The following is a 21,584-nucleotide window of genomic DNA, read 5'->3' as shown; positions in this document are numbered from 1 at the left end:
TTAATATATGTTCCCTGACTGATGTGTTGATGTTCAACAGGAAAGAAGCCGAGGTAAATGTTTTCTAGCTTTGGTATTTTAGAAGATAATATCTAAACATGTTCTTTGTTATTTTATTATGAACTCATTCCCAGGTGTTTCTCCCTCTCAGCTTCTTAACAAATAAGATTCGAAGTTCACTTCAAATGTTCCAACAAATAACAAAAAAAGGACCATAACATATTGGGTATGGAAATAATATCCAAATGTCCCAGTTCAATATGAGCCTAAACGTTTCTATCAATGTAATTTTTGAGCCAAGACAAAGGCCAAATCCTTTCTTAGCTATTTGCCAAAATGCTTTTTACTACTCAAGCAGCTGTTGATCCCTTATGGCCCCTACTGTATGATGAAGATAATAAACAAAATGTATTGTTAGTAACTTTTGTACAAAATGACACTTTCGAGAACAATTCGAAACCCTAACCCTAAACGACGGTGTGTTGGATGCGTAAGGATAATTTCTTGAAAGACTCTTTGGATCCTGTGTTTGAGTCTCATTTACAGCACATTAAACTTTAAACGGCCTCCAAGGAGCTGGAGCACAGGCACTTTTTGGATGGACTTCTAGAGTCCTTAAAAAAGGAAAGAAATGTACTGCTTTGAGGTATAAACCTGTATTCTAATCACTCTTCCCTCAAGGTGTTCTGTTTGTGAGGTAGAGACAGTCACTGCACACAGCTTTAAGCCAAGAATAGCTTCAGGAGAGGGGAGAAAGTGAGAAAAGTGAGGCAACACGAAAGGCAGAGAGAAAAAAAGAAAAAAGAGGAAGTGGGCGACGGAGAAGAAAATAACTCAGGAGGGAGTGTGAATGAGACAATGGCTCTGTCAAAGAGTCAAACGAAGTAAACATCATCGGTGCGATCCGGCCGTGACTCGGTCTGTCTCGGGACTAAACACGACACTGGAACGATCAATCTAAATCAATCAAGTGTCTGAGGGGGTAGTGTGTGTGTCTCTGTGTGTGTGTGTGTGTGTGTGTGTGTGTGTGTGTGTGTGTGTGTGTGTGTGTGTGTGTGTGTGTGTGTGTGTGTGTGTGTGTGTGTGTGTGTGTGTGTGTGTGTGTGTGTGTGTGTGTGTGTGTGTGTGTGTGTGTGTGTGTGTGTGTGTGTGTGTGTGTGTGTGTGTGTGTGTGTGTGTATGTGTGTGTGTGTGTGTGTGTGTGGACAGGCGTGGGTGGCATTGTTGTGGTGACGGGGTGTACCCTGTCCCGAGGCCACTGCTCCGGTCCGAGAGACTGGAAATACATGTGCATATCTGTGTGTGTGAAAGAGTCTATTGAAGGAAAGCATGCAGTAGAGTTAATAAGAGAGCATTGTGTGTGTTTGAGAGAGAGAGGGCAGATATAGTCAATGAATCTATTGAAAAACACCAGCTTGTATACAATTACTGAGGTGCACAGGGGTTGTATTCTGTTGAGTTGCAGTATGTGTAGTATATTGAGGAGCCTATGATGGGGGCGAGGATGTTCACACAGGAAGTCCCCTATACATTGTTAAGAGACGTTAGTTCATACTTAGTGCCGTGTTTCTGCATCCAGTTCAGTATCTCCATTCTCCAGGAATTACATCCTACATGGGAACACTTGGCGACTCGTGATTTATATCAAACACCAAACATTTAGTAGTAATAAAGAAAGTGGCTTGTTTTTTATGTAGAAAAGCGGAAATAAGCATATGGAGGCCCTATGGAGGCAAGCATGTCTGAGTTTCAAGCACCCTTTCCTAACATTAAAATGTTGTCTAATCTTTAAGGAATGCTTCAGCACTAAAATCATAATTTGTGTTTTAATTACTTACCATGTTAACTTGAATTTGTGAAGAAAATAATGTTTTTCTCAAGCGTCTCCACCGTAGAAGTAGTAGTAGCTGAGGTCACTATAGTAGCAGTTAGCAGTTAGCAGTCCAGCAAGGAATAGACAACCCAGTCTCATGGTATTTCGTGTTCACCAACACGATTTTTAATCTATTGATTCGTGTTCACCAACACGGTTTTCCCCTTTTTTCGTGTTGCACAGCACGATTTTAAAAGCAATGTATTTCTACTGGTAATGTGTTTCGTGCCTGCAGCACGTATTTTTCTCCGGTCGGGTCGTAGAAGACCGGAAGCTGTGTGGTTCATAAAAACATGTTCTTACTCAATATCAAGCCACAATTATTGCTTTTATTTTAAATCGTATAATTTCTGACTTGTGTTGCCGTCTGTGAGGAAAATAAATGGGGCTCAGAGCCTCAGGATACTGAAATCTGTATTTTTTAAATCTTTTTTTCCTTCTAATTTGTTATTCTTTTCAAAATAACACACTGTTATTTACTCACCAATAACACACAATTATCCTTGCTTTTATTTATTGGTTTAATTCATAGGTTTAATTCCATAATCTCTGGCTTTTTTGGCGTCCGTCAGGAACTGAATTTCAAAATAAAAATAACCGGAAACAGACGTAGGCCTCTAGGAGTTTAGGGTCTATGTTTAGGATGGCCGAAGGCACAACACTACCCATAATCCCCAGCTATCGTTTAGGACTACAGTCCCCGTGATTCATCTTCAAGCTACGAGCGTCAAACAGCTGTTTGAAATGGAACAAAACCACGCCAGACTATCCAAAACTGGAATAGAACGCCCCCCCCAGAACTACACATGCTGGCTATTGTGTTTCGCAAAATGTTGCGTCTCTACTGAATGTTTTCGTTTTTCCCACAATTAAAAGTTGCCAGTATTAAACACATTGGTGTTATCAAATGTAAAACATATAATTAATAAATGGGTGAAAATCGCTTGTGTCCATAATGCGCAGCATTAATATATACCCACATGACAGCTCATTGCTACTTTGTAATTCTACTCCACTACAATTCAGAGGTTAACCTGGTATTTTTACTCCACTACACTTATTTGAGTTACTTTGCAGATTCTGATTAATGATGTGGAATATAAACAACCCTTAAATCAGACTTTAGTTACACGTGACCTGAGTAAAATTCAGGTAAGGTGATTGTCAAGTGCCAACAATCAGGAGAGATATTTGATAGTTGGTGCTTGAGAAGACTAAACATGTATCTGCAATTGACATGAATGGAAACGAGTAATAAAGTATATTCATTACTCGTTATTCTCTACTAATAGTTCATTAAAGACTGTATATTATGGCTATTTTGCACATCCCTTTCAAGATTTCAAGATTTTCAAAGCTTTATTGACATATCTATACACAACTACGGTGTATAAATTGAATGAAAATCTTGGGTCACAGGTTCCTCAACAGCGCATTACAAGACATCAATCAATATGTGTGTACCTCCACCATTAAACTGTCATATTCTGCACATTTCTTATACTATCTACATACATAAGAGTATAATTCATATGTATAATATCAGTTAAAATAAGTGCTTCAACATAGTTAACATTGCAGGAAAGCAATATATTAGACGTTAAGTACTTTGTCAGGCTTAATATTTATCTGTAGATAGATACCCCCACAGTTTTTTCCTTATTTAAAAGAAGACCTTAATCTGTTATTTAATGTTTAAATAAAGGTTAATTCGTTTTTCTGTTTTGCACATCCTCCTATTAATATCTGTGTACATCCTGCACTAAACTGTTTTATTGTAGAGATCACTTATAGTATCTTCTTGATTTTTTATATTCTATATTTCTATCACAGACCTTCTACTTTCCCCTTATGAAAGTATGTACTCTTAATATTTTTTTAATCAAATATAAAACATAAAAACAATAATTCAATAACTTGCTTTAACCACTAGGTATACACACAAGGTATACACACAACCATAATAGCGCCTCAACGTGTATGCAAACAGAAGCATCAATCTCATTACGCCAATCCTGATTGGCTGGTGATCTTGACGTCTACGTCAGGGAATCCACCCACCCTTTAAGTATCTTGCGCTACGTCGCAGCGTCATTCAAACACCTCTTCTCGCTTCAGAGCACATATCGAATATCAGTATCCGGGCTAGCTTAACGGTCCACAGACTGAACCCAAGCTAACATTCGGTCGACGGGCGCAGTTACTTTTTTGCTTTGCAGAAGAATTGAACAAATATTAACACACCAGTTAATATTGTAATCTGCCCAGCCGTTTTTTCTTTCGAAATAACGGTAAGGTTTGATTTTTTCTTTAAACAGTAACATACCTGTTGCTAGTTTATCCCTCCGCGCCGACACCACGGCGAGCTGCCTTTGGCTGGAACACGCCCAGGAAGCTATCGATACCCCCGGTTCGTGCTGGCATTGTGCCCGCTTCACCATCAAGAACCTCCGCCGACAACACACTCTCACTCCCTAAGCGTCCAATAGCGACGTTTGGTCAGTGTCCGTGGCGTCCAATTGTGACGCTCCAAGGCTCCTTCAGCGTCATAAAGGGACGCAAATAGCTTTCAACTGATTGCAATGTATTCCCATCTGTGTCGGGATTTGACGCTCATGGAAGCACGGCATTCGTTTATGTCGGCTGCCCTTAAAGGCAATGTGAGCATCCATTCCCATTGGATAACGGAGAATTGTACACCCGTAAGTAAGTATTCCTCTTACTGTCGATTGATTTTACAGTGATATCTGCACTACTCATCGACTAAAAAACACCAGATTATCCTTGTTAATTACACAACATTGATTGGTTTAAATTGTGTGCAATGCTTTTGTATTTTTCCCCTTCGATTCGGAGAAACAAATATTTTTTCTGAGTAAAGGATGGCAGAAGACACTACACTACCCAGAATCCCCAGCTATCGTTTGGACTACACCATGTTTGACAAACCCCGTTTTTTTCACCATTCATTCCATGGCTGGCGTCTATGTCACATGATCTTCAAATTTCTCCCTGCAGAAAAAGAAAACATGGCCGAACTTCGTTTTATTCTAGGTGGAAAATGCCTATTTTAAAGTTAGTTTGGCCATTAAAATGCGTTTTGATGTCATTTGATGCGAGAAATATGAGTTGTTATTTCAGATTATGTGTGCAGTGGATGTACATGATCTTTAGTTTGCTAGTTATTACGAAGATTACTTCAGGAAATCGCGACGTTTTCATTGTTACCAAGGTGGTTGCTAGGGACGCTGCTATCGATATTATTTCTGTTATGTTGTGTAACTGTTTAATTGTGTTATCTTTATTGCTACCCCCTTACCCGTCAATGTATAGTGTTGGTCCACAGCCTAAACATATTAGTTTAACAAAATCCGCATCTAAAGATAGCCTACGTTATTTTTCCCCTGTGCAATTCCAGTCTCACATCTCACAGCACATCGTCATTAACAAATACCGGAAACAGACCGAAAACATTTAAAAAAAAAAATAATAATACTTTATTCCGAGTGTGCTTGCTTTTCTCTTTGAAAGTCATCACATAACGGCATTGTAATACACGGTTCGGCTGCATTACATATTACATATCTGCCGTAGTTCTGTATTTATAGCCCTGATGAGAAGACAAACATGAGGAACTGAAAACGTGACGTGGATCATAAATATATCAGCCATTAAACAACATCTTACATTTCTTTTCACACAATACGTCTCCTTGCAGTATCAACACTAATTCGGCTCACTTTTATATTTGATCCAATTGGTACAGTAGATAGGCTGTATTTACACCATAAAGGTGCACAGCTGATATAAAGGGACACCTGGTGGTTAAAGCATGTTATTGAATTTAATTATTTTTATTATTAGATATTAATACGATCCCTATAAAGTATATTCATTACTCGTTATTCTCTACTAATAGTTAATTAAAGACTGTATGTAATGACTATTTTGCACATCCCTTTCAAGATTTCAAGATTTTCTAAGGTTTATTGACATATCATATAGGCCTACACAACTGTGGTGTAGTTCTGCACTGAATGAAAAACTTGGGTCGCAGGTTCCTCATTCCTCCTGCATTACAAGACATCTATCAATATTTGTGCATACCTCCAGCAATGTTAACTATGTTGAAGCACTTATTTTAACTGATATTATACATAATGTATTATACTCTTATAAGATGTATGTAGATATTTCATCTCCGGCCTTGTCAGGTATTGAACAATCAATAAATAAAGAACACAGAATTGTTGAATATAAAACACAGAATTTGTGTGATTATACTAAATGATTTTCAAATAAACACAACTGCATATTTAACTGTTACACATGCTGATGTAACGCAAATGTTACAACTTGGGATCAATAAAGTATATCTTATCTTAAGCTGATCGATGGCTACTGCCATATTTGCAAAATGTGCCTCTGAACCTTGACAAGTGCATGTTTCAGGCTTATCAATTAATGTAATGTAATGTTATCACAGGGGTCACACACATAAGACCAGCTGTTAAATAAAGCTCTTCTGACCTTAGCTGGCATGTGGGTATATATATTAATACTGCCCATAATGGGCACAAGCAATTTTCACCCATTTATTAATTATATGTTTTAAATGTGAGTGTTTCCTGTCCCCTAAACCTCCAGGGATGTACACAGTTTAATACTGGCAACTTCTTATTATGGGAAATACGAAAACGTCTTTTAAAACTACAACTCCCAGTAGAGACGTGCCATAGAGAACATGTTGCGAAACAGAATAGCCAGCATGTGTAGTTCTGGGGACGGGGTGGGGGAGGGGGGACGCGGTGGACCCGTTCAAATCCAGTTTTGGACAGTCTGCCGTGGTTCCATCCCATTTCAAGTGCTGTTCGAGAATCGGCTTAACCCTCGGAGCACACAGTGTTGGGAAAGTTCACTTTCTACATGAACTAGTTCAGTTCACAGTTCACACATTTTAAAATGAACTAGTTCAGTTCATAGTTCATAATTCAAAATGTTGAACTAAAGTTCATGGTTTCAAAAATGAACTAATTTATAGTTCATAGTTCTTTTTTCAATACGTTGCTGCGAGCTATTATTTGTCTCCTGTACGATGTTAATGGGCCATTTCAATGTTTACAATATCCTCAGAGGGCCGTACAAGTTATTGACTTCTGCTTAAAAAAACTAAAATCACAGCCCATTCATTTCATTCTGTGCAAAGAAAAAGCAACCTCTTAATCCAGATATCTCACCATGACTCGCGTATGCATGCACGTGCAGGGTGTGGCGTGACCACCAAAACAGAAAGATAATTTATGGACACAAGATGTGTGCAAATGTATTTAGTTTCCCCCATGGTTTAAGTGGGGGGGGGGGGGGGGTCCTTACAACTGTAAGCAGATTTTCTTTTAATTTATGGATATTTGACAAATCACTCCCCTTTCAAACTGTATTCTTCTTTATTAACAACTGTCATATAGTATTTTATACCTGTTTACATTATTCTCTTATTTTTTTTATAATGATCATATAAAGATGTGCCTTTACCTCACTGGTTGTAGACAAAGCTTCTTATATTCGTTAGCATAGCTAGCTAACCAGATGCTAATGATAACAACACAGTTATTGACTGTCTGATCAGTATGACAGATGAGCAGATCGCCACTGGGCTTTCAACTAAAGACACAGACACGCAGAAACTGCGGCATGTGTATGTATGGACTTATCGGTACTGCAATTTCTGAAGTGCTGGAGTGGCGTTCTGGTGCTCTCCGTCAGAACTGCACCCCTGTCAGTCGAGACATATACCACGTGATGACACGTTAGGCTCGTGTTGTGTTCAAGGACCCTGACCTTGGCCAGGAAAAACAGGCACTCGCTTGTTTAATTTTTTTGCGGTCTAGATTTCTTTCATTTTTTTATAAATTACCTCGAGGGCCGTACCAAATTGTCTCGCGGGCCGTATACGGCCGGAGGTTCCCCACCCCTGCCGTAGAGTCTCGCTCTGAGCGAGTGCTGCTGCAGCTGCTCTCGGCTTCGTCCATACTAATTCATTCATTCATTCAATGCTCGTCGGTTCCGCGGCTCCACATTGTTTGTTGTGAGGAGTCTGATATATTTAGTATATTTATATTTTAGTGCGACAGCCAGGGGTGACAGGCGCGTACGCGTCACAGGCAGCTTGCTGTTGCCAGATTGGGTGGTTTTCCGCATTATTTTGAAGCCTGTTTACGGTGTGTTTTAACTGGGATTTCGGCTGAAAGGCATATGAAATCTGGCACACTTTTGAACGCCGTTATAATACAGTGCTGAGAATGAACGCACTTTTGAACGCCGTTATACAGCGCTGAGAATGAACGCGTTCTCAATTACGTTCATCTAGCGGAAATACAGTACGTTCAGTTCACGTTCGCCCAAAATATGAACGCGTTCAGGAACGATCGTTCATGAACGATCGTTCATGAACGATCGTTCATTGAACGCGTTCAGGTACATCACTGGGAGCACACTCTCCAATCACAGAGCTTGAGGACTATCACGGGGTTTGTCAAACAGAGCACATGGCGTAGTCCAAACGATAGCTGGGGATTCTGGGTAGTGTAGTGTCTTCTGCCATCCTTTACTCCTGGGAATGGACGCTCACATTACCTTTAAGGGCAGCCGACACAAACGAATGCCGTGCTTCCATGAGCGTCAAATCCCGACGCAGATGGGAATACATTGCAATCAGTTAAAAGCTATTTGCGTCCCTTTATGACGCTGAAGGAGCCTAGGAGCGTCACAATTGGACGCCACGGACACTGACCAAACGTCGCTATTGGACGCTTAGGGAGTGAGAGTGTGTTGCCGCCGACGGCTAGCGCGCCAAGCTAGCCTGTCGGGACAGGACCACTTCATGTCCGTTGATTTGCCGGCCGGCAATCGGGACATGGTGGCGACCGCACCGTGGTTCCACCCGCGGAGGATGTCCTACAGCTGGATTATATGGAGGAGGATGAAGAGGATGCCTCTGAGTTCCTCTTATCCGACTCGGATGAGCACGAAGATGACATCTTCGTTTCATCTGCCCAGGCTGCCAAGCCGGAGGCGATGTCCGCTCCCCCGGGCGAAAGCACACCAGCTTCGCCCTGCCTCAGTATGGACTTGCAGGCCGTGTGCCAACGCGCTGCGTCCAGGCTGGACATCCCCTGAAGTGGTCAAGGAGACCTCCAGATCTCGCTATGAGGGGAAAAACTTGCCCCAAGCAGCGAGGATGAGGAAGCAGCTTCTCCCAGTCTTTCAAGAGATGCTGGACGAGGTGTTGGTCTCGTGGAGAGACCGCCCTTTCAGCAACAAGGCCCCAATCCAGGGTGCCTCCTCTTTGGACTGTGACGGCATGGAGAAGCTCGGCCTGCTCCGCATGCCGCCCATGGAGCCGCTGGTGGCAGCCCACCTCCAACCGCGGCTGGCTTCGGCACCAAGCAGGAACCCCACGCTACCGGCAAAGGCAGACTGCCTCCGTGTGCAGCGCTGTGCAGTCCAAGCCACGGGCAAAGCACTGGGGATAATGGTGGTACAGGAGAGAGCCAGGTGGCTTACCCTGACGAACCTTCCAGACCGGGAAAAAGAGGACGTCTTGGACATGCCTATTGTTCCCGAGGGCATATTTGGCTCCGATCTAGCTTCGATGCAGCAGCGGTGTGAGTCCAAAAAGAAGGAGGATGAGGCTCTCCAGCTTTGTCTTCCCCGAAGGGTCCAGCCGCCGCCGCCTTCAATGGCCCCGCGGCAGTCCTTCGCTCAGGCTGCCTCACGTCCTTCCCGTTTCAAGATCTCGAAACAGCAGAGGCCACAGCCCACCCCGGGTCTCCAGCCTTAGACACGAGGCGAGGACGGGCTGGCCAAGAAAGTCTCCGGTTCCGGCAGCAGCCGCTCAGCCACCAGACGAAGAAGAATAAGAGGGCGGCCTGACAGCCTCCTCTCCTCTCCTCGATAAAAGAGCTGGAAGTTCCCTGTTCTCCAGCTCCAGAACACGTTCCAGTGTTAGATGCAAATGTGTTTCCGGGGTGCAACCATGCCCCCATCTTCCCGCCGCCTCGAGTGATGTCAGAACGTCATCCTCAAGTTCTCGCCATGAGGGAAATGGACTTAACATCAACGACAGCAAGCTCCGCTGCTCGTTTAAGTCACACAAACACATGTCATCCATATTGTCTTTTAATAAATCATTTTCGACTGTCGTTTCCAGGCTTAAAGCCAAGTCGCAGTCAATAAAAATTAAAAGAAAGAAAATAAAAACAATAAACAGTCTGACGTCTTCCCCCCTTCTAAGAGTGGCTGCTACCTCTCTCAGAAGGCGGACGATGGACGGGGCTGTGAAGGTATCACCGCCACGCGCATGCGCAGTGTCGACCGGGGTTGTCAACCGAAAAGTGGAGGATGCTCACAGATTCTGCTTGGGTTTTCAAGACAGTAACACAGGGCTACAGGCTCCAATTCGCTGTCACCCCCCCTCACTTCTCTGGCATTCTGCATTCGCAAGCCCGGGAAGAGTCGGCCCATATTCTAGAGCAAGAGATCCTCTCGCTACTAGACAAGAAGGCTATATCTATAATACCCTCCGAACAGAGTCAGAGCGGCTTTTATTCCAAGTATTTCCTCGTTCCCAAACGGGGAGGGAACGGGATTCGGGCTATACTAGATTTGAGGGCTCTGAACAAATATCTCAAAAGATACAAATTCAGAATGCTCACTCACACATCTCTGTTGCGTCTTGTGCGTCAAAACGATTGGTTCACATCAGTCGACCTGAAAGATGCGTATTTCCACATCCCAGTATATTACCCACACAGGAAATATCTGAGGTTCGCCTCTCAGGGTGTCTGTTACGAGTACAGAGTACTTCCCTTCGGTCTGTCTCTCAGCCCACGAGTGTTTGTACGGCGTACGGAAGCCGCGATAGCCCCGTTAAGACAACAGGCCTGGCAACTTATCTGGACGATTGGCTCCTTCTCGCACAGTCGGAGCAGGAGGCTATTACGCAGACGAATTTCCTCGTAAAACACCTGCTCGACCTGGGTTTCGTAATAAACACAGAAAAGAGCATGTTGTCCCCAGCCCAGACTGTACTCTTCCTGGGCCTACGCCTGAATTCGGTGCCCTTTACAGCCCGCCTGTCAGCAGAGAGAGTGAAAGCCTTCAGGGCTTGCCTCGCTCATTTCCAGCCACGCAAATATGTTCTCTTCAGATCATGTCTGCGGTTACTGGGGCTCATGGCGTCAGCCTTCCTGGTGGTACGACTGGGACGCTTACACATGAGGGAATTTCAGCGCTGGGTAGCTGCCCTCAGACTGGACCCTGTGCGTCATGGCGCGCGGAGAGTGATGGTCACTATGAAATGCGTAATGGCACTGCGCCACTGGCTGCACCCGACTTTTCTAGTACGGGGCGTGCCTATGGGTGCTGTCCTATCGCGGAAGGTGGTCACCACAGATGCATGTCTGACGGGCTGGGGGGGTATATACGAAGGTCGACCTGTGAGGGGTCTCTGGAGCAGAGACCTCCAACGGTCACACATAAATTATCTGGAGCTTTTAGCTGTGTTCTTCACCCTGAAACGCTTTCTGCCTTTTCTCAGAAGACATCATGTCCTCGTGAGGACAGACAATACGACCACAATATCGTATATAAACCGCCAAGGGGGTTTGCGTTCTCTCCAGTTACACATGCTGGCACGCAAACTGATCTTATGGAGCTGCGGACGTCTCATCTCTCTGAGAGCGACGCACGTACCAGGAGTGATGAACCTCGGGGCAGATCTGCTGTCCAGAGGTGCACCACTACTGTATATACAGACTGGACTCTACATCCAATAATTGTGAGTCAGCTGTAGGTGCGTTACGGCCGGGCCGCGGTGGATCTGTTCGCATCAAAAGAAAACGCTCAATGTCAGCTGTTCTTTTCAATGCACGATTTAAACGCACCGTTAGGCGTGGACGCGCTAGCGCACGCTTGGCCTCCGGTCCTTCTGTATGCGTTCCTACCCCTGGCTCTGATACCCCCAACTCTGGCCAGAGTGAGAGAATAACGCCACACACTGATCCTAATATCTCCACGCTGGCCTGCAATGTACTGGCTGGCGGAGATATATCAGCTGCTGTGCGGGCAGCCGTGGCAGCTCCTACTACGCAGGAACATACTGTCTCAGGCGGGGGGGACGATCTTTCACCCACACCCAGAGCGCTTGGCACTATGGCCCTGGCCCGTGAGTGGTATAACCTGAATACAGTGGGACTCCCTCAGAAGGTGATAAACACTATTCAGAGTGCGAGAGCTTCCTCCACCAGGTCCCTTTATGACTGTAAGTGGAGGGTGTTTGAGGAGTGGTGCCTTCAAGAAGGACACATCTCTTTTCAATGTCCTGTCGGGGTGATTCTATCATTTCTACAGGACCTGATTGATAAACACAGAGCTTTCTCTACGATCAAAGTGTACCTGGCTGCTATTGCTGCATGCCATGTGGGCTTTGAGGGAAAGACGGCTAGTCAACATCCCTTGGTCTGCCGTTTTATGAAAGGGGCTCGCAGGCTCCTCCCTGTTCCCATGTCACTGGTGCCCTTATGGGACTTGGCAGTGGTTTTAGATGGGCTCACTCGACCTCCATTTGAACCCCTGGAAGAAGCTGACATGAAACACCTGTCACTGAAGACAGTGCTGTTACTGGCTCTGGCATCTGCCAAGCGAGTCAGTGACATTCATGCGCTGTCTGTACATCCTTCATGCACTAAGTTTGCCCCGGGGCAAACGAGAGTGTTGCTGAAGCCCAACCCTGCCTTTGTACCTAAGGTGGTTGGCTCATGTACCCCCATTGACATTGAGGCATTTCCTCCGCCACTGTGTTCCTCTGAGGAACAGCGGCCGAATTTGCTGTGTCCAGTTCGTGCTTTACGCATCTATATGGACAGGTCAAGAGAGTTTCGATGCAATGATCAACTCTTTGTATCCTGGGCTAACCCTCATAAGGGCAAGCCCGTTACCAGGCAACGGCTCTCCCACTGGATTGTGGAAGCGATTGCTCTGGCTTATACGAGTCAGGGTTTGCAGGCACCAACGGGCCTGTGTGCTCATTCTACTCGTGGACTGGCTACATCCTGGGCTTTGTTCAAGGGTGTTTCCATCCAAGACAATTGTGCAGCAGCGAGCTGGTCCTCACCGCTCACTTTTGTCCGCTTTTACAGGCTAGATGTCTCTGCTCCAAGAGTGGCCCGCGCAGTGCTGGGCCCCGTGTTGAGACAGGGCTCTACCTGTTAAGTTCTGGTTGCTTTGGTGATTTTCGAGATAAGCATGTCTAGCAATACGGGAGTTTCAATATCCCATAGTGAGACATCGAACGGAGTGTTATGAATGAGAACTATAGGTTACTTACGTAACCCCAGTGCTCAGAGTAACATGAAGTGAGATGTTTGAATGACGCTGCGTCGTAGCGCAAGCTACTTAAAGGGTGGGTGGATTCCCTGACGTTGACGTTAAGATCACCAGCCAATCAGGATTGGCGTAATGAGATTGATGCTTCTGTTTGCATACGCGTTGAGGCGCATCCCATAGTGAGACATCTCACTTCATGTTACTCTGAGTACTGGGGTTACGTAAGTAACCTATAGTTTTTATGAACCACGCAGCTTCCGGTCTTCCACGACCCGACCGGAGAAAAAGACGTGCTGCAGGCACGAAACACATTACCAGTAGAAATACATTGCTTTTAAAATCGTGCTGTGCAACACGAAAAAAAAGGGGGAAAATCGTGTTGGTGAACACGAATCAATAGATTAAAATTCGTGTTGGTGAACATGAAACACCATGAGACTGGGTTGGAATAGAAGCTCCAGTACAAGCAAGTGTTGGTATAACACTGCTGGGAAGAAGATGTTTTTGGTGGGCAAAATAACTGGGTTCTGCATCTTCAATGGACAACATGGCAGAGGAGTAGAGATGTATGCTAACAGAAAGCTAAGAGTAACCAAGCCGCCCTACAGGAGTAAAACATGCTTAGCTTTGTTAGCAATGTGATTGACTCCCTAATGCTTTGATCATAAGTAATCACAACAAATGCATGTCTAACATTAAGCTGTCCATATTTACAACAGTGGTGTATATTTGAACTGCACTTTGATATGACTATTTCTCTCACATTAGGAGTATCAATAGAACAGGGTTTAAAGTATCAAAATTGAAAGTAAATGTTACATATTATTTTGGAGGATTATAAATAGTGATTTCTATTTCTATCTATCTATCTATCTATCTATCTCACCTTGTTTCTATCAGACCATAAGAAACGAAACTACTGCTGTTGAAGTGGACACCTAAAATAGAGCGCTGGCAAAAATAACAATGTCTCTTCACATGCTCTAATGCCAGTTGATCAATAGTAATTACCTACCTGTGGACCTGGATAGCGGAGCTCTTTAGGCCCCTGGGGGTTTCGATGCAGACAGCTCACAATTCAGTCCCAGGTAACTCCATAGGACAGGCCCTTTTAATTGCTTTGTTCACTGTGAGTAATTGAGGGTTGGAGCGCGTTTGCCACGAAGAGTGTGACTTCACTTGGCCTCTGTTTAATTATTCCCGTAACACAAGCCTTCTGTCTTCATTTTCACTTTGCGCGTGGCATCTTGAGGTGTGAATACAACTGGAAATATAGGTTGGTAACTGTATATGGCATGCTGAGCCAGATGCACGACAAACAGAACCATATGGATCGACAGAGATGTGTTTCTGCATGTTTTTCCTTCAGTGTGGAAGGAACATATTGCCAGACATCTTTTTAGCACAGCAACTGTCCCACTGCTCTAATTTGATCTCATCCCTCGCTAGGCCTCAAACCAGACACATGGAACAGTATCAATATAGTTTCATTAGCATACTGATTAATCAACTGGTTAATTAGACACATTTCCTATAGGCTGATTACGCCTCCCGACCTCTTGGTGTGAAGACATATAGAGTGCATAAGTAATTTAATTATTATGACTGTCTGATGAGACAAGGTAAGATTTTATATTTGATATCGCTGTTTACACACAGGCAGTTCTGAGAGCTCAAAATAAGACATTGACATTTCAAGATCTTTGATTGTATGTGAGCATGAAAATAATATATACATTAAAAAACCCTCAAGCATAAGCTGCTGTTTTCAAACTCTAATTGGGACCTACATTTAATTAAGAAATAAACAACATGCTGTATTGAAAAAGACCTGGGACTAGCCATGATCTATGAACTTGTCAGGAAAATGGAAAACACTCCACACGCCCTGCTCTAAGTTTGAGTATATTATTGCCGATTCAGAACACAATAAATGCTGAAACGTATACGTAAACTAATGCTTACTAGAATGCTTCCGACCAGGTGTTATTCTGATCAACACGCTGTAAAATAACCTGTCCTACCTAAAGTAATCAACACTACTACAACTTGAATTTTGTCATGTTCGTTGGGCCTCTGTTTGTCCTGTAACCCACACATGCAGCAGCGAGAGCGGGTGCTGCCGTGAGGTGCGATGGGTGCCCGCTCTGGCATTGCCAGCTCGGGTGGCCGTGCAACAGTATCTGCACGCTGCCATCCTTCTGTTCGCAGAGCATCTGAAGAAAGCAAACTGCACTGTTGCTCACACTCCTCGATCCCGTTGTTGTCATTGGCCAGCAGCCACCAATAGTGAGCCAACTGAGTTAACAGACACTTCCGCTCAGCACATAAGGAACCATCTGTTTTAAAAGCCAGAAATAAATAAATAAACAGCCTTCTCTCCCTCTCGTGCTTCCTCTCTCCCCGACTTTCTGTTTTTACCACCAGTCTGCAGTAAGCAGAGCTCTGCTATTATCCTGTTCCTCACTCTTCATCATTTACAATCAACAGCCAGTTACCAACATTTCCTGCTGGGACTTTATTGAATCTCTAATGCCCTGTATTGGCCTTTCAAAGTGAGCCAGAATGAGAAACTAACCACTTTCTTATTTGAGAAAACTATTTTATTCCATCTATGTTCCTGGTAATTTAATAAATTGTCAATTTGTTTCTTTTGCCTTGCCCCTGGTGCATCATTAAAGGCGGTAATGCAGCATTTATGGCACACAAAACCTGTATTGGACATTAGCAAGGTCAGAAACATATTGAAGCCTGATGTTTGTAACATCTTGAAAATCACGGTTGTGTGCCTGTCTTGGCTGCGTCCAGCTCCTCAGACGTGCCAGCTTGTAGCTAAATAAATATTGGCCGATGGGTATTTGAAAAAACATATTGTCCTGGCTCACCACTCGGTCCCCCTGCCCTCTGTTGCCAAAACAAGACAACGGGGGTCCAGAGCAAAATCTTTTCTCACATGAGCGCTTTGGTAATGGTCAGCTCGCTGCCACAGCTCTGCAGCCTTTGTGTCTGCGCTCACAGGTCCTCCAGTTTAATGTATTTACTCGGCTCTTCATGGTGTGGCTTGCGGAGAGGATCCTGGAAACGTGCCATTTGTGCTATCACACAACGCCTTTGTTTCTCATGCGACTTACGAGAAGAAGGGTGTGCTTGGAAGTGTTTTGCAAGTTTTGTGATAGCCAGAGATATCTTTGTCACTTCTATTTATGACATTTGTTTTGAGATAGAGCCTTTAAATACTACTGTTTACCACAGCAGGGTTTGTTTTTCTGGCATTTTTAGTAAATGTTAACTCCTGCTGTATGTTGATAAGTGTTTGCTCATTTAAGTTTGAGTGCATTTACTGTACACGTAATCTTATTTAAGGCCAATACGTGATGCTTTAAAAATGACTTCATGCAGTATCAAGCAGAGAAATATTTATATATATCTATGTTTGAAATAGTGAACCCTTTAATCCACTTTTATCTCTTATACAGATTCACAAATCTTTCACCTACCGGTATTTGTTTTGATTGTTAAATAAAAAAACTGTCCTGTTTACTCTCTTATACTTCTGAGAAAACATTTAATTTTCACCTCTTTTACCCATCTTTCCTCATATTAGTTTTCACTGTTCATCGTGTGCAGGGAAACAGAATACCTTTGAGAAAAATATTACTAAAACATTAGTGCCTGCATTCAATTTAACCAGCAAATACCCGTTGAGTTCCTCTCTCCAAGAAATTAAGGTGTATCGTAACAAGTGCATTATTTAGTAGATTTGACATGGCTGCCACATATTCACAGAGAAAGAATTAATACGCCTGTGGAAACGAAAGCAGGAGAAGTAGAAGAAGAAATGTACTGAAAATAATTAATTATCAGAGCCTATTTCCAGTCCTCCTCTTAAGCCTATTTAAAGGGCATTAGGTATTATGAATGTGAGGTAGTCTAAATTTACCCCTGTAATATCTATCCTCATCTGACTACATTAGTATACTTTTCTGGGCTCCTCACTTGATATTTAAATCACATTGCATGACTATGATTCTTTTTTCTTTCCTTCACAGATATTTTCCTTTCTCCCAGGATTAATCAGGTTTACAGAAACAGCAATCAGATTAACACACCTGAAACTGTTATTTAAAAAAGAGAAACCTGACATAAGTATTTGTTAAACGGGTGAAAAGCGCCCGTAAGTGACTAAGAGACATGAATTATGTATATGCTAAAGAGAACTCATTTGGGAATTAAGGAGGATAAGTCGCAGTCCATTTTGTGCCTGTTAAGGGCCTCTCTGAGCTACGGTGGCTGCATTAGGGGACAGCTAATGGGCCCTGGGAGGGGGTGAGAGTGGGATGGAGAGGTGAAGGGAGGGGTTGGGCCCTTTGCCGCCCGAGGTCTGTGGGCCCCGGTGACAGATGGTTGGCCACCTCTCTGGGTGGCTGTGGCTACAAGGTCTGTCGTGAGGCTGATCTGTGGCATTGACAGCATCACAAAGATCAAACGACATTGTGGAAGGTGAAGAGGAACAGGGTTAGGGGTCCACCAATTTGAGAGTTTTAAATGTTAGCCCTAACACACCATTGTTCAAAACTAGTTACGTTTTTACACATACTGAAAAAGTCACAAGTATTGGCAATTCAGGGAAACATTAAGCATCATGGAACACAAACAGTCTGCACTAAGAACCATCTATAGCTTAAGGAACATGGCTTTGATAGAGTACCTGATACTCCATTACTTCCTGTTATCCATTGTCAACTGATGATCTCCATGACATGAGTTTGTTGAACCTCCCCTATAACACAATTTCCTTTGTTACGTTTTATTCATTCATCAATAATGTCTCTTGTTAATGCATTCACGATTTAAAGGCAGTGGTAAATCCCAGAGAGGCTCGTCCATTGAAAAAGAATGTATTGAGTCAACCTGCCTGAGAGAGACGCTAACTTGACTTTGTTTCATTTCAGATCTAACCTAAAGCAATTCAGTGTCCATGATGTATATACTGTTCCAGATGATTGTTTGCATCCTGACAGGAACCCACTTCCTTCCATTTTTTTTTGTTCTATTTTTGGAGCAGAAAACTATTTTTTTACATTTGAACATTTGTTTAGTAGCTGTGTGGATTTTATCAAGAGTTATACATGTTTGTAAATGTTGAAAATTACATATCGTAGTTTATTGAAAAAGTATTAAACCTCCTTGTCAAAACATCTTCTTAGTTGAAGTGTTTTTTCTTTCACTGTGCATCTGATACAATTACTGCATTCATGCTGAGAACATAATTTCACATCTCATCCTCATATGCCTGTTAAGAGAGACATATATATACCACCCAAAATGTTTGATTATCTATTTAAATCTTCATCAGGAAATACGAGGCAAAATACTGCCTCTAAATGGGAAATTAATTCAATCAAGAGTAGACACAAATGTTGATGAACTGTTACAGGCTGCTTAAATGTACCTGTAATGTAAAAAGGAAAACCTGCATCACATCAGCAGAGACAACGCGAGAGGCCAATATTCAATTTCAAATTAAAGTGTAAAGTAGCCCCATGCTGTGTTCTCATTTTGAGGGACTGTTTATTAAGACACCAGCATCACAGCAAACAGCTTTCATCAGGTTTCATCACACTCTGATGAAAGATGTTTGCACAGACATCGGTGTCTTTACAAAGTCACAGAAATGAGAACATCCCGTGTCGCAATTTCAAATTAAATATTGTTATGCCTTATCTAATATGTGATTGTATACCGATATATATATGTATATGTGAGCCCGTATGCATATGTGAACCCATATGTAAATGTGTGTAGTGTACCCATATGAATGTTTAACTATACGTCAGGTATTATCAGTTGCCTGAGGTGATTTTGTACACACAGATCGACAGCAGAGATGTGCGTTAGCAGGTAGTTTACACCATGCGCAGGGTGTCAGTCTGTCACGAGGCTGGGCTGAATGTTATTACAATACTGAAAACAGCTTTCACATATACTGTATCTCTGTCTTTTCCCAATGTAGTTTCAATTGCTTTTGTTTTCCTGTAATATTTCTCTTGACTACTACAATGCGGAATGTGTTTACATCTCTAAATCTGGCATGATTTGTTCAAATAAATGGTATCATAAGCAAAAAACTGCCTATTTTAGTCTAGTATGTTTTCCAATGCATTGCATGCACTGAACATTGTGTACTGCTCAACAACATTTCATCGCTTATGTGATGACATAAAAAAGTGTTTTTACGAGTGTCTGTGTAACTAAAGACTTGATAAATCTTCATTCTGAACGAGCACAGCATCAACTCTCCACCACCACCGCCCCGTGGGCACAAGAGATCGGGCCCTTCAGGCGATTAGCCCGTCTTACATTCCCTGTGATCGGATTAGACGATTCCCACAGTCTAGTCTGAAACTACTCCCGACCCGCAGCTCCGGAGAGCATCTCAATATCCAATTTCACAGCTTTCTAAACCTGGATCACGGAGGCTATTTATTACTGTCACAAGCTTTTGTGTTGGGGGCGCGGAGGGGTACGGCTTTTGTGTTTCATCTGCTCCGTAGCAGGAAGGTGATCAACAAGAGAGCGAAAAGGGTAATGAGTGAGGAACCAGTGGCGTGGCCTGAAACCCTTAAAAACATGGCAGCCGCTAAATTAGACCAGGCCGACGCTGCAGTCCGCAGCTTCTCCAGGACCTTTGATCCGCTGAACACAATTATGACCCAGCACATTGTGGTATGTTCTGTTACTGACAACAAAAAAATGAAATGGAAAATGTTGACTGCAGTCTGAATTTGGGAAAACAAACTTCTGGAGAAAATTGGGACGTTCTGGGAAGTTTGTGATTACACCTCAGAATTGTTTTCAGGAGTGAAATATAAATGGTTATGTGGTTTTGGACAGATGTAGCCTTAGTTCTGGTTGGCTGGCTAAAATAGAGCCCCCTAGATAATAAAACCATTTATAAGGCAGTCTTAAACCGGACCAGCAGCTGTAATAGGGGCCTCCATTATAGAGGCTTTATAATTTCCTTGCTTTTTCCTTTTAGAGCCTCTGTTGTTCCTCTGAATTACCCCTGAATGATTTATGCTCACTGGTCTGGCCACTGATAGACCCTGGCAACACAGATAGAAACACACTTAGGGCTTTTTGGTGTGTAAACACACTGTATTAAAAGCCAACTTGTTTCAAACAGCCAAACACATTTGCTGTGGCGGGGGCCGCTTGGTGTCATTTCACTCGTCAAACACCACAGTGTCACAGCCAATCAAGGGACTCCAGGGGCAACACAAGCCATTTAACCTGAGCAAACAGAGTGTGTCACGAAGCCCGAGGATGACTTAAGAGCCTGAGCAAACACTGGCGAGAGCCATCGGGCACGAATCAAGGCGGCCGGGCTGAGGACAAGTCACTCTCGTAATGGCTTTGTGATGACTCAAGATCGAGCGGCCATCTGTTTGTTACAGTGGGGGAGGCCCACAACTCGCAGTTCAGATACACAGAATATTAGCTGGTAGTGCAGCAGAGGAGGGGAGGATTTGGCCGGTGGCACAGGATGTAAAGCATATGTCCATAAATGGTAAGTATGCTGATAGCTGAGGCCCTGATAGCCTGAACTGGGGCCAGATAACAGGATTTGCATGGAGATTTTCAGCCTGGGTGAAACAACACCTTCAAAGGTGTAAGACAAGTAATCCTGCAAGTGACAATAAGCCCTCACTATATACTGTACAGTACAGGTGGAAAAATACTGCATTAGAAGCTCACCACATATTTAAAGCACTAGAGAGTTTGCATGAGATTTCAATTATGAGAGTTTGAATAAACCGCAGTCATTTGTGTCCGGTCTGTAACCGTGAAGTTCATTTTAACAGCAAAAGTCAAACCACACAGCCTCGGAGGCCTCACACAGGGCTGTGACCAGGGCTTTAGAAACAGGTTAGCCCCCCCACCCCCAACATAGCACCCGCTAAAAATCCGAACAGACACATAGAAGAAAGAGAGGTATACTTAGTCAGATCCTTGACATAAAAGCTGTGTAAAACGTGGAATTTGCCATTCAACCTAATGTGAATTGTCCATGTCAATGTTATAGTCGGCAACATTTACTAATATTTACTCGTAGTTTGGGAAATTAAGTTGCTAAGTAAGTACACTTTTTGAGTAACTACTACTTGTTAAATGTTATAATAATTTGATCCTTTTAAAATGTAATTAATTTAATTTTCTTTAATTTAATAAAGGTCTAACTGCTGTGTTAAAGCCCTCTATACAGTCAGGAATACAATTGAAATTATTTAAAGAAAGTAAAACCTTAAAAGCAAATGATATCTCA

The sequence above is a fragment of the Pseudochaenichthys georgianus genome, chromosome 16, assembly GCF_902827115.2.
Source record: "Pseudochaenichthys georgianus chromosome 16, fPseGeo1.2, whole genome shotgun sequence".
In the NCBI taxonomy this organism is placed as follows: domain Eukaryota; kingdom Metazoa; phylum Chordata; class Actinopteri; order Perciformes; family Channichthyidae; genus Pseudochaenichthys; species Pseudochaenichthys georgianus.
This window is presented reverse-complemented; position numbering follows the sequence as displayed.